At 33.4% G+C, this 13,132-nt stretch overlaps 1 long non-coding RNA gene across 2 annotated transcripts; it reads right to left on the bottom strand.

The window, feature by feature from the left end:
• Window positions 1-448: 448 nt before the first annotated feature.
• LOC149782059 (uncharacterized) lies at window positions 449-8,735 on the bottom strand. Of its 2 annotated transcripts, none has more exons than XR_016414216.1 (4): window positions 6,615-8,735; window positions 4,362-4,507; window positions 1,923-2,032; window positions 449-941 (listed from the first exon to the last, which is right to left on the bottom strand). It is a non-coding gene; the product is annotated as an uncharacterized LOC149782059 (long non-coding RNA). The 2 variants fall into 2 exon arrangements; XR_016414217.1 differs by having other exon boundaries at window positions 4,375-4,507.
• Between the last annotated feature and the right edge of the window lie 4,397 nt (window positions 8,736-13,132).

Here is a 13,132-nt window from a genome sequence, read left to right as displayed (position 1 = left end):
CCAATATTGATGAAAAACTGGTGACCCCTGATGCAACATATTGGCATTCAATCTTCTATCACTTACTCCCCTTTCCATCCCCAACCAACCCAACATTTATATTTTTTCTGAAAAAAATGTAATAACTCTTTCCCTCCTATCTATATTTATGGTTTAAGCTTTGATTCATCCACATATTTTACTAAATTTATGTATTCAGTGATAATGAGCAATGTAATAATTTTTAATAGATACAGAAATTGTAATTTTATTAAATTGTTCACATTTGTTAATTTTAGGAAACTTGTGTTGCTGAAATTCAAAAGGTTTCCTGTATTGAGAACACTGTATGGTTCAATATTTGTACATAGAAAGTTTTATTTTTGTAATGTTAATTGTCTGCATGGCACAATGGCCATTATTAATACAGCATTTTTAAAAACATCATTAGCATCAGATTTTTAAAATTTAGTTTTGTGACTCAGAATGCAAATGGCGATATCCAGTTCATCCCGATTTTTTATTCAAAGATTAGTTCTAACTTGTACATAATAATTTAAATATAATTAAGGAAATATAACATTTAAAAACAGAGTAAACTGAATTTCAGATTTTCATTTGCCCAGATTTTTAAACAAAAAATTGTGGTGTATTGTGATAACTTAGCTTTACGAAGTTTGTAATAAGATTATGAAGTCATATTAGTATTGTTGTAAAAATGAAACTGATGGTGCAAGTCAGAGAAAAAGAACTTAACTGTAAAACATAATATTTTCTTAATTATAAAAACATCATAAATGCCTTGCATTTCTTCTGTGTAACCCTTTGAGATTTCATAATAAAAACATATCAGCACCATAATGCTTGCATATCTCTACCTTCTTTTCACTGCAAGCCAGTACCAGGCAAACCCAGAATTTATGACGTGAAGAGCCCTAGCAAACTGTATCTGGAGTGGGATCCTGAAAGATAAAATAAAAACAAAAGTTTAGGAAGTATGAAGGATCAAACTGAATTAACTAAATTCAGAATATTTACTTGTTAAGCTGGTGTTGCTAGTGGAAGCAAAATGGATGAAACTATCAGAATTAATTTTCTGGAGAGTGTTTAGAAGGAGGCCTCTGGTGAAATTGATAATTGTTGACTTTTAGTAAAAGTTAGACAGAAATCTTAAGTCAGTTTGCACATGTTGCAAAAGATACTATTCGTCTCTCAGTGAAATGAGTGCACATTCTGAAAGTCAAAAACATAAAACAGATATTGCGAGTTACCTGAAAGTGAGACTGAATTAAGTACATTAGCCTTCCTGAGCAAAAATGCAATTTTCTTGTGATAACATGAAAAGGAATTATGATCTGAGAGTCAATCTCCGTAACTAAAATGTAGATAAAAAGAATAAGAGGATTCAATCCAAAATTAAAAAGACTCTTGTTAAGCTCCATCTAAAAACATTTCAGAACTTAAGGAAGTCCAATTCAGAATACAAGAAAGTTCAAGGCACAAGTCAAAGACTGTACACTGTGACAAACTCCAATCATTTCATGGCGAAGTTACTTCCCCTTGGTTACTGGGAAAAATAAAGTGCTTTAAAGCCTACAAGCTTACTGTTGACAATGATAGTAAATTCTACTTCTGTTACTTCAAGAAATTAATTTAATTATTTTTTTCAATTTCTGAATGAATTTTATTCAAAAGAAATTGTTTTGGAATTGAATGAATGGAAATTTAGATTATGCCAAATTCAAACTTTGTTTGAAAATGATGAAATGGTTGGAATGGGTTTGAGAATCTGGAATGGGTAAATTATGCAGATATTTAGACTACAGAATACTATACAGATTCATCCATACAAGGAACTCATGAGCATAAAAATTAAATACATGATCTTGATGACATCCAAAAATAAATAAATTTTACTGTGAATTTCAATTATGAATACTAACCTATTTAATGCAAAAGACTGCTATAACCTCTTCATTTCCTGACATAACTTTCCTATTCCTTGACTTTTTTTCACAACTGAACAAAAAATGTCATAAGTCATGTAATCCCTCTGAAATGATACAAGTTTGGATTTATGTATTGCTTATTCAACAAATAAAGATTCTGAACAAATAGATATCGGAACATGACATGTATAAAATAAATATTTTCTTTCAAATAGATAAAAGTTTAATGAATACAACTTCTATTGCCAAGATATATGCCTTTTCAAACTGTGCCTTCAAAACTATATTGGCTATACATACAACATTAGATGAATTAGATGAATTAAGTTTTATGCTTGATTTCAATGTCAATATAGCTTTGTGGCGGAATTTGCATGCTATGAATACAAATGAAATTTTGAATTAATTTATTTTACCTTCAGAATATAAATTAATATTGCTATGAAATTGTGAAGAAAGGATAAGAGATCATTGCTTCTCTGTGACTAAGACATATACACACACCCATGAAGCATCATGAGATGCTGACATTCCAAAACAATTTAAACTATCAACACGTGATTCATAACCCCCAAATCTTAACAAAAACGTAAAAAAAAGCCGCAAAAAGTTCAATAAGTTTTATTATACTGAACAATTAAAGCAATAAGTGCTACTTTTTAGTGCATACTATGGGAAAGGGTAGTCAATTCTTCAAGCCTGTTAATGGTCCCCACAAAAATGGGAAAATATGTGCATCAACCCAAAAGTCAGAGCCACTCGAGGTCTGTTACATAACGATAGCAAGAGACAAATTTGAAAAAGCTATCCCAAGTCCCTACAACGCTGACGCTGATATTGGAGACAGAAAGATCATGTGCAAGTAAGAGTTTAACGTTGTTTATTCTGCGTTTATCGTTTTCTTAACTGTCAGTTGGCGATTCACACAGCAAATAATGCCTGAAGGGCATTATGTAAGCTGTGTGAGTCAGCAACTGACAGTTTATACCACGATAAATGCAGAAAAAACGTTAAACTCTTATAATTGAAATTTCAATTATTTGCTATGTTATTTTGTTTGCATCATAAAAAAACAGAAATCTTAATTGAGCATAGTAATACATGTTTGGGGTTTTTCTGTTACATAGCTATATATAGCACTTGGGATTGTCCTACTTGATCATAATAAGTCATCATAATACCAGTCCTTCAAACAATGGAAGCCAAATTTATTCAATTATTTTTTTTAAAAAAAATGTAAGAATGTTGTTTTCCTTTAATGCTTACTTCGTGTCTGCCTTCACTGGCAGTGTTTATCTTATGCTGTACATGTGACTATTTATAGAAGTGGAAAAGTAGTTCTCCTTACAGTTCATACAGAAATGAACGCAATTCATTTTGATCATGTGGTAACATTCTGACCAATGGAAATGTAACTTTCCTGTACCAGCTACTGCCATTGCAATTATACTGCTATGGCTCAAGCTAAGAAGCTGGAGGTGGAGAAATATGTGCAAGCCTATGTTTCTATGAAAAAAAAATACAATGATATAATCTAGCACTGCATAAGCTACTTGGTAAATTTAAGTAACCTAACAGCTTTCTTAGAGTTTGGGATGAGCCTAGGCTCAAGCTCGAGAATTTTGGAGCATTTTGACTAAGAAGTGCCAGGCCAAGTTTGAAAAATTGTTTCAAAAATATAAATATACACCAAAATTAATAAGTAATTTATCTTATGCAGCGGATGCAATAGTTAAGTGTTATCAAGGTGATCATAGTCTTTGTCATAAGCAATATAATGTGTGCTGGGTAGCTGGTACAACTTGGATAGATAGAAGTACATTGTAATGTGTGCTGGGTAAATGGTACAAGCTGGATAGAAAGAAGTACATTATAATGTGTGCTGGGTAAATGGTACAAGCTGTATAGACAGAAGCACATTATAACTGTGCTGGGTAGCTGGTACAAGCTGGAAAGACAGAAGTACATTATAACTGTGCTGGGTAACTGGCACAAACTGGAAAGACAGAAGTACATTATAATTGTGCTGATAATTGTGCTGGGTAACTGGCACAAGCTGGAAAGACAGAAGTACATTATAACTGTGCTGGGTAACTGGCACAAGCTGGAAAGACAGAAGTACATTATAATTGTGCTGGGTAACTGGCACAAGCTGGAAAGACAGAAGTACATTATAATTGTGCTGGGTAACTGGCACAAGCTGTTAAGACAGAAGTACATTATAACTGTGCTGGGTAACTGGCACAAGCTGGATAGATAGAAGTAAATTCTTCCCCAGTGATTTCAAATTGAAAATAGCCAGTGAAAGACAGAAGTGTACATTACGCACGTGTTTTGAGTACCGGCTAGGTAAATCTACAGTGTTAAAAACAAAATTGAACAAGAACACTCAGAACATGGAATCAGTGAATCGAATGATAAAATGCAGCTTACTAAAGAATATAACCTTTAAGAGAAACTTCCATGGTAGGGTTCATAGTTTTCTCCATAACTGCAACCATGGACCTGGAAAATATCTGGTGAAGCTGCTTCAATCTATCGGTTGTTCGATTTCAGCTTGCATTTCTGTGGCACAACATCTAAAAAGCAAGTAAGATATATGCATAGCTGCCAAACCTCCCCCCACCCCACCCCCAAGTACAAAAATACTGACTGCTTTAGACAAAAATACTGATTTTCAGCAAAAAATAAATAACAAATATTGAGTTTTTAAACTTTAATTCCTATGTAATTATTTACAACATCTACAACCACCAGTAAAGTAGGACAGTACCAGAATAAGGTTAGATAGTATAATGTTATATAAGTATAATATCATGGTGTCTTACCTTATACCAGAATAAGCAAAGAATGTCTTACCTTATACCAGAATAAAGTTAGATAGTATAATGTTATTTAAGTATAATATCATGGTGTCTTATTTTATACCAGAATAAGCAAAGAATGTCTTACCTTATACCAGAATAAGGTTAGATAGTATAATGTTATATAAGTATAATATCATGGTGTCTTATTCTATACCAGAATAAGCAAAGAATGTCTTACCTTATACCAGAATAAGGTTAGATAGTATAATGTTATATAAGTATAATATCATGGTGTCTTATCTTATACCAGAATAAGCAAAGAATGTCTTACCTTATACCAGTATAAGGTTAGATAGTATAATGTTATATAAGTATAATATCATGGTGTCTTATTTTATACCAGAATAAGCAAAGAATGTCTTACCTTATACCAGTATAAGGTTAGATAGTATAATGTTATATAAGTATAATATCATGGTGTCTTATTCTATACCAGAATAAGCATATAGTACCATGTTATACAGGTATAAGCATAGCGTATTTTTCCCTATAAAAACAAGCTTTAGAATCAATATTATACAAGTATAATCATACAGTATGAAACTTGTACTATCTATAAAACTGTTTATTGGAAATTGAAAAATTTCAAATTCCTAAAAATAGAATAATTTCTGAATTTATTTAACATACTGTTCATTTATAGATTTCAACGCACCATCTTTCACGGATGATCTGAATTCTGTGTGATTTTCTTACTGAACTATTTTTGTTCTAGCACATGAGTAATCCTCTGCAATTTTACTGTCTGAAAAAAGTGTGCAAAATAAATCACCAGCAACACTAGTAACTGAAAGAGGAAGGTTCATTTCTAAAAGAAATTTAGTTGTTGTTGTAGGGTTTAACGCCATTTTTCAGCACACGATAGGCTATACATGGCGGCCAGTATTAATGGTGGAGGAAGAACCCAGGAAAACCCTCGAAAGAACCACCGACCCACGAGAAGCTACTGGCGGGCTTTCTCACATATCCACATTAGCCAAATCAGAGACTCGAACCCATGCAGACAGAGGTGAGAAATAATCTTATAAAAGTGGCATTCAGATCTTTTTGGAAGGAGAGCAATGGATTCATAGATTGTCCAACTTCAAGTGGATATTGATTAAAAAACTATTAACTTCTGAAATCCATTTAACTTTACATAGAACTCTTGTTCATTAAGGCTTAGAAGTGACTATTATTACAGAATGATAATGTATAATGTATTCTTTATACATTTTACTGACAATTTTTCATGTAGGTAGGCATGAAATAGTACATCCATAATATAAGTAACCCATGTACATGTATTGAACAAATTCAGTATAACACAAGCTCTGTCTCTAATTAAATCTATACATAAATACATTTCATACTGTTGTTGATACATGTATTTCAAGATAACTGACAGGTGTGGAATGAAATAGAAGTGATTATATGCAATTTATGATTGTGCATTCTTTTATGCACAAATATTTTCTATTGTTATAATCTGAACGTAATGAAAATGTACAACTTAGTTATGAAGATACGGACTGGTGTCATCCAAACGTAAAGAAAATCCAAGTTCTATAACCTTATAATTGAAATCAATGTCTGGATATATCAGACAAAACTTGCTGAGTGAAGGAGATTAATGTCATGCAGAAGGTGCACAATGCTAAGCTAAGCAATTTCTTTATTTCTTGTATTTTGTTTGCTGATGTTGAGCAATAAAAAACTGTATGGTTATATATAACTGAAATGCCATTATATTTTGAACTTTAATCGATACTGAATGAAATCTGGTTATTGTTTACAAAAAGAACATTTGGGTAACTTGGGTTTTGAACTTAATTCTTACCCTAATTCCAAACAAACTTCTTTCTTGTAAATGCTCTATTTGGGAAGAATTCTTAAAGGCGGTGGTAGTGATATGCTGCTACTTTGTGTATCCTCCGACTCGTTGATTTTAGTCACAACATGTTGTTGTAGTAGACCGCATCCAGGTGAGATGTCCCCTCGTACATCAAAATGCTCTTTAGTCGATTGGGTAATTTGTACAACAATACAAGAAGAACGGTTATTATCATGTATTTATGTAATTTACCTGTAATGTTCAGACATGACCAATTAAAGCTAAGCAATCTTCTATATGACACACTTTAGAGAAAAAGATCTAGCTGTCTAATTTCTCAAACCCAAACCAATCATTATCAATTACATATCAACATTTCTGGTATTTTTTTTTTTTTTTTTTTTTTATACAAAGATTCTCAGTACGGAAAATCAGGATAATAACATGTCTAAAATCCAGACATGAACCTTAAAACAAAGTGGAACAATCATATATTTCAATAATATTTATGCAATGTATATAAATAAGATGTACATTATCTTGCATTTGTGGATACTACACTCCTTGAGGCAGTTGTTGTTGTTGTTGTTGTTGTTTTGGGGCTTAACGCCATTTTTCAGCACACGATAGGCTATACATGGCGGCCAGTATTAATGGTGGAGGAAGAACCCGGGAAAACCCCGGAAAGAACCACCGACCCACGAGACCTTGAGGCAGTAATGTAATTTTCCAGATCTATCATTAGACCAAGATTCGGTCTTCTTGTGACCTAGGTCCGCCTATACTTATTAGCAATTAAGAAAAACATTAATGCTTTTGACATCTGACATATTTAAAAGCAGAAAAATTAAGAACAATAAAACTATTAAGATGCTTTGAATAAATACTTTGTAAGTACTGGAGATCTATTCAGACTATCCATGTTAGATAAAAAAGGGCTTTTAAACGGGCGTGGTAAATTTGATTGACAAAGGTTCTACTCATACCTATGCCAGCAGGTGTTCAACTTTATCACTTGATAAATTACAACTGATCACTGATCAGCTGTAAGTTATGTTGATCTGGACTAAAGAATGAATTGACTGGACTGTTAAGATTCTTTAATTCTGTTCGACTAAATTGGTATGACAAATCACATACTGTCATAGCTGCACTCACTTAGCAGGACATTGATAAAAGAATAAACTTTCTATCCTTCTATCTCACTTTGTCATCCTGTTCTCCTAATTACATGTACATTTATATTCTCCAAATATGATTTCGTTATTCTAAATACCTTTGTTATTATAACTGTCAGAGATGTATTCGATCGTGTTTGTTTCATATTTGTTATTCTATGTTGATAATATAATCCACAAACTAGGTTAATTTACAGACATAATACCTTTCAATTAGCAAAGGAAATGTGAGATTATGACAGTAGTCCATAGCATCAAATACCAGTAACATGGATAACTAATTTCCAAATAACTGGAACTAAAGTTACATTGGTAATTGGAGTTCTGCTTCTGACCACAACCCATAGCTCCTTATTCTCCTCCTTCCGAAGATAAAACAGCAGTATATTATATTAATTGGCTAGGACTAAAGAATGCATTTATTTGATTGAACCACTCTCTTGTTATGTTTTGATATTTCTGTACAACAAATCACATACTGTCATAGCTGCACACACTTAGCAGGAAACTGATGAAAGAAACTTTCTCTCTTTGTATCTTACTTTCTCATCCTTCTGTCCTAATTACATTTATATTCTCTGTACATATGATTTAGTTATTCGTAATCAAACTCTCATTGTGCTTGGCTGAGATCAGGGATACCTCTCCTACTGACTGTCTTTAGAGTAAAACAAATTGATAATTAAGCAGCCAGATGTATATATAAATGCAGTAATAATTAAGATAGCTCCAGCATTCACAATCAGCTTTCATAATTTTTACATCTGTTGCTGAGAGCAAACATTTTTGAAAATTAGTAGTAGACTATTTTTATACTGCAATTTTGTTACATCATCACCATCACTTTCCCTGAAGAAACTAATTTCTAAGCAGAGTTAGGAACAATATCATACATTATTATGAACTTATTCAAGACAAAATAACAAAATCCATAGGCCCATAAGGAAAAAAAAAACCCAAATGAAATTCCACTATTATGACGTATTCTTTTTCTCAAAGACACCTCATACAAAACTTAAAAAGGCTTTCTTAAACATGTTGCTACAGAATTGGACTCTGAAGCTGAAGATGCAAAGCTGCAAATTTCAGAAAACATGGAATATAGAATACAAGAAGAGAAAGCACCGACAAAAGCTTTTTTCAAGGGCAACATGCTACCTATGCACTTAAAACATCTCAAGCATAATATCAAGCATTACTTGCAAAACAGTGTTAGGGTGGAAAAAGAATGGCAATGTATTTTGAACACACTTTCTGGAACTGGTGATATTACTGATACAGAAACAACAACTGATTTTGAAATTCATGCAGATAATTTGCATAATAGTGTAAGGGAAAATTATCCCATCTTTTACAAATATTTGCAGACTAACCGTAACCATTTACCTCATTGAGTGTATGGCTTTTAACCAGTTGATATACATTAACTTAAGTTACATAGTGCAGTGCGCTATAAATGGAACACTTGTTATATATCTGACACCATACACATAGGCCTGCCTGTTAACCCTTTACCTCGTAGAGCATATTTACGAAGTGCAGCACACTATAAATAGAACACGTGTTACCTATTCGACTCCATTCGCATAGGCCTGCCTGTTAACTGTTAAGCAATGTAGTGTATGTTATGTTGAACAGTAATTTTAACCATTTTACATTTTTGGTACACATCTATTATGTGTGCAAAAATTTACAAGTAAGTCCGATTCTTATAGCCGTGAAATTATTTTTCAAGGAAGAATTTTTTATATGCTTTAAAATCTTGAAAGAACTCATTCACTGTCATGTCAGTGAGGCTGCGTGACCAACCGTAGCTGCCATTTCCCATACTCGAAATTTACAAGTTTTTCGTCTGCGTCTACATCACTAAGGCATCTGAATTTGATAATTTATAAAAACTAATCGCTGCCTACATCAATATCAGAGCCTTTACCTTAGCTATTGAATCTTTCATAGTTGTCGATGATTCTAATCGTGAAAACTTTGTACGTACTGAATGAAATCCGCGGCTGCCATTTTGGAGAGTGGAGATTACGACCCAGTTACTTTAAATTGCAGATATCGACCAGTGCATAAACAGTGACCACGTGATCTGACGTAATTGTCATTCGCAGAAATGAATGTAGTATCTAATAGGGGATTTTCTCCATAGGTGGCGCTATGAAAACCAGCTTAAAATGGCTGATGTTTACAGCAGGCGTCAAAAGGCGCTTCCATGCGAATAGAGTAGAGGTGTCAAAAGGCACTTCCATGCGAATGGAGTAGAGGCATCCAAAGACGCTTGCATGAGGTAAAGGGTTAAGCAGCAAGCTGTATGTTATGTTTAACATCAATTTTAACCATTCTTCAGTTTTGGCACACATCTATATGTATAGAAAGATTTAAGAGTAAAATATGATCATTATAGCTGTATAATTATCTTTCATGGAAGAATTTGTATGTGCTTTAACATCTTGAGAGAACTCACTGTCAAGTCAGTGAAACCATGTGACCAACCATTGCTGCCATTTCACATACTCAGAATTTACAAATCCTTTGTCTATATCTATATCACTAACTCATCTGCATTTTATAATATATAAAAACTAATTGCTGCCTACATAATTATCAGTGTCCTTACTTAAGTTACTTTAACTTTCATAGCAGTGATTCAAATCATGCCAACTCAAAGCAATGAACAAAATCTGTGGCCTTCATTTTGGAGAGTTGAGAATACAACCCAGTTACTTTAAATAGCAGATTATGACTAGATCTTAAACAGCAACCACATGATCTGATGTAATGGTCATTTACATCAGTGAATGTAGTATCTAATGGGGTTTTCCCTAAAGGTGGCACTACGAAACCAGTTCAAAATGGCAGACGTTTACAGCAAGCATCGAAAGGTGCTTCCTATAGAATGGTCTAGAGGCATCCAAACTTGCTTCCATGTGAATCAGGTAGTGGCGTAGAAAGGCACTTCCAAGAGAATAGAGTAGAGGGATCCAAAGGTGCTTACATGAGGTAAATGGATAAACAATGACTCAAATTATGTCTTTGAACCAAATAAAAGAAATCACTAGAAGAATATCTGGACCAATAATAATGATGAGTCAGTGAATAATAAACTTGAAATTTCTGTCAATTGGTAGCCAAAACATATGCAGCTCATTCAGAAATCATACAGAGTAAGTAAACTAAACTTTATGGACTAGCATAGCGCTCTACACGAAAGTTGAAATCATCGCCTCGCCACACATGAACAGCATTATTTAGTTCATGATGCAGTGTAGAGATGAAAATCGGAGGAAGACATGACAAAGCTGTTTCAAAAGTTTCTGTCCGATAACAAATGCAAAACGAAAGCACCTTACATCCACTCAAGCGACAGAAAACACTGTTAGACACATAGCAAAAGGAACAACAAAAAATCAGTGCAACGAAAGCAACCTCTGAATGAAAGAATAAAAGATTTGTATATAATGTGTTTTTACTTTGTGTGACTGTGCATTAAAAGCAAGCAACAATATGTTAATTAGCATTATTAAATTCCAAATACTTATCATGAATTTAAGGATGTATTGTCTGCTTTTTAAAACAATTAAAAACGTGAGGCATTTAGCATAAAACAATGCATCTATGGTGATACACAAAATGTTATATATGTAATTGTTCAAAATTCAATAAACAATAACATTTATCAAAACATTTGTCTACAACATGTAGAAAGGATCAGTGAGAAATGGTGGGTAGATAATTTAAGAGCAGAAATACATTATAAAGTTTTACCTATCTTTTAACCTGTTTCATGGTCTTGTATAATATTCTTAATGATGATAATGAAATGTTGATTATAATGACGATTTATGATGATCAGGGAGAGTACGAATTTATGTACATGTATTATTTTGACTACATGTGCTGGTTAATTTTAGATAATCAATTTTATTTGCTAGGAATCAATCTACGCATTATTTGGCCATTTAGATATATATGGAGTGGTGTAGTTATTTCTCTTCTTCTCTCCTTCCTTTTCCTAGCTGTATGTTTACTTGTCTCATAACCCAGTAGACAGGTCTGTGTGTTCATTTATATTGGTCTATCTGTCTTGCTACATGTCTGTTTGTCTATATATTTATGTCTTATATCATCCAAAGACATTCCTACCAAAATGCCTCCATCCTTCTGTACCTCATTCTCTAAGATAATGTACCCCTATATTTCTCTCCTGTATGAAATCTTAGTATGTATGTGTGTGTGTGTGTGTACGTATGTATGTTATGTGTATGCATGCAGGGTTGCATCTAGGATTTGGTAAATGTGGGTACCTGCCCCCACTGAATCTGAAGAAACAGGGGGAGGGGCAATGTAGCCATAAACGGGGGGGGGGCGCCTTCCACTATAGTGTAAAAAAATCTCACTGTATTTAAAAAGAGCAATAGCAAGTACAGTAAATGCATTAAATGCATACCATGTCTTCTGCATATTATAGTATAACACTTAAAACTGAAATCTAAGTCGTATGTTGTCTAAAAACAATATTCCATCTACACACTATAACCATTAAAGAATCAAACTATAGACTGCAAATAGTGTCACTCCTCTGGCCAATCTTAAAAATCAGTGTCATGTACTTCCTGTGTGTGACATGCTCAATTCTGATTGGTTAAAAATCCATACTAAGAAAGATCAGAAGGGCACAGATTTTCCTTTCATGGATGACAAAAACTAATTTTTAAGGAACAGTCCAAAGCTCAAAATGAGTTCTTGAAAGTATATATACAGTTTCTATTACAGTTAACTCTTAACTGGAACATAATATACATTGGCATTCAGATGCCTGACTGTAACTGTGACTGCATTATTCTGCAAATATGATCACTATTTCCTAAATAGCCTCCTGTCCTTCCTCATCCTCCACTATACCAATGCCTTGTTAAAGTTGAAGTCTCTCAGAGGCGGTCCTTAAATTGAAATCATCTGCAGTCTATTGAGAAAGGCTTCCTTCTAGATGGCTTCTTCCTGCAGTTTTGGTTCAATTTCGATTACTGAATCCTCTCTGTCTGTGGTTTGTATGGCATACTGATACTAACTGAAAAAGATTTCAAAATGTGTCTGCATGATGTTGATGTACAATCTGCCAGAGTCCGCACATTTTGTCTCTAGGGTACATTTCTCTTTTAATGATAGTCTTAGCAAGAGATGACTCTGTAAAAACATGCTTTGGGTCGCACAAAGAGGGACTGATAGCTTCATTTCATTCCTTATCCTGACCAAAATGATCACAGAGAATTTTTATCTGGTCATTGCCAAATATTTCTTGTTCTTCAGAAGATAGGAATGTGAGGTTACGTAGACCCAGAACCT

Source organism: Sinohyriopsis cumingii, chromosome 15 (assembly GCF_028554795.1).
Source record: "Sinohyriopsis cumingii isolate HCF-2022 chromosome 15, ASM2855479v2, whole genome shotgun sequence".
Classification (NCBI taxonomy): Eukaryota; Metazoa; Mollusca; class Bivalvia; order Unionida; family Unionidae; genus Sinohyriopsis; species Sinohyriopsis cumingii.
The sequence above is the reverse complement of the archived record's forward strand: the minus strand, read 5'-3'. Positions and strand labels throughout refer to the sequence as shown.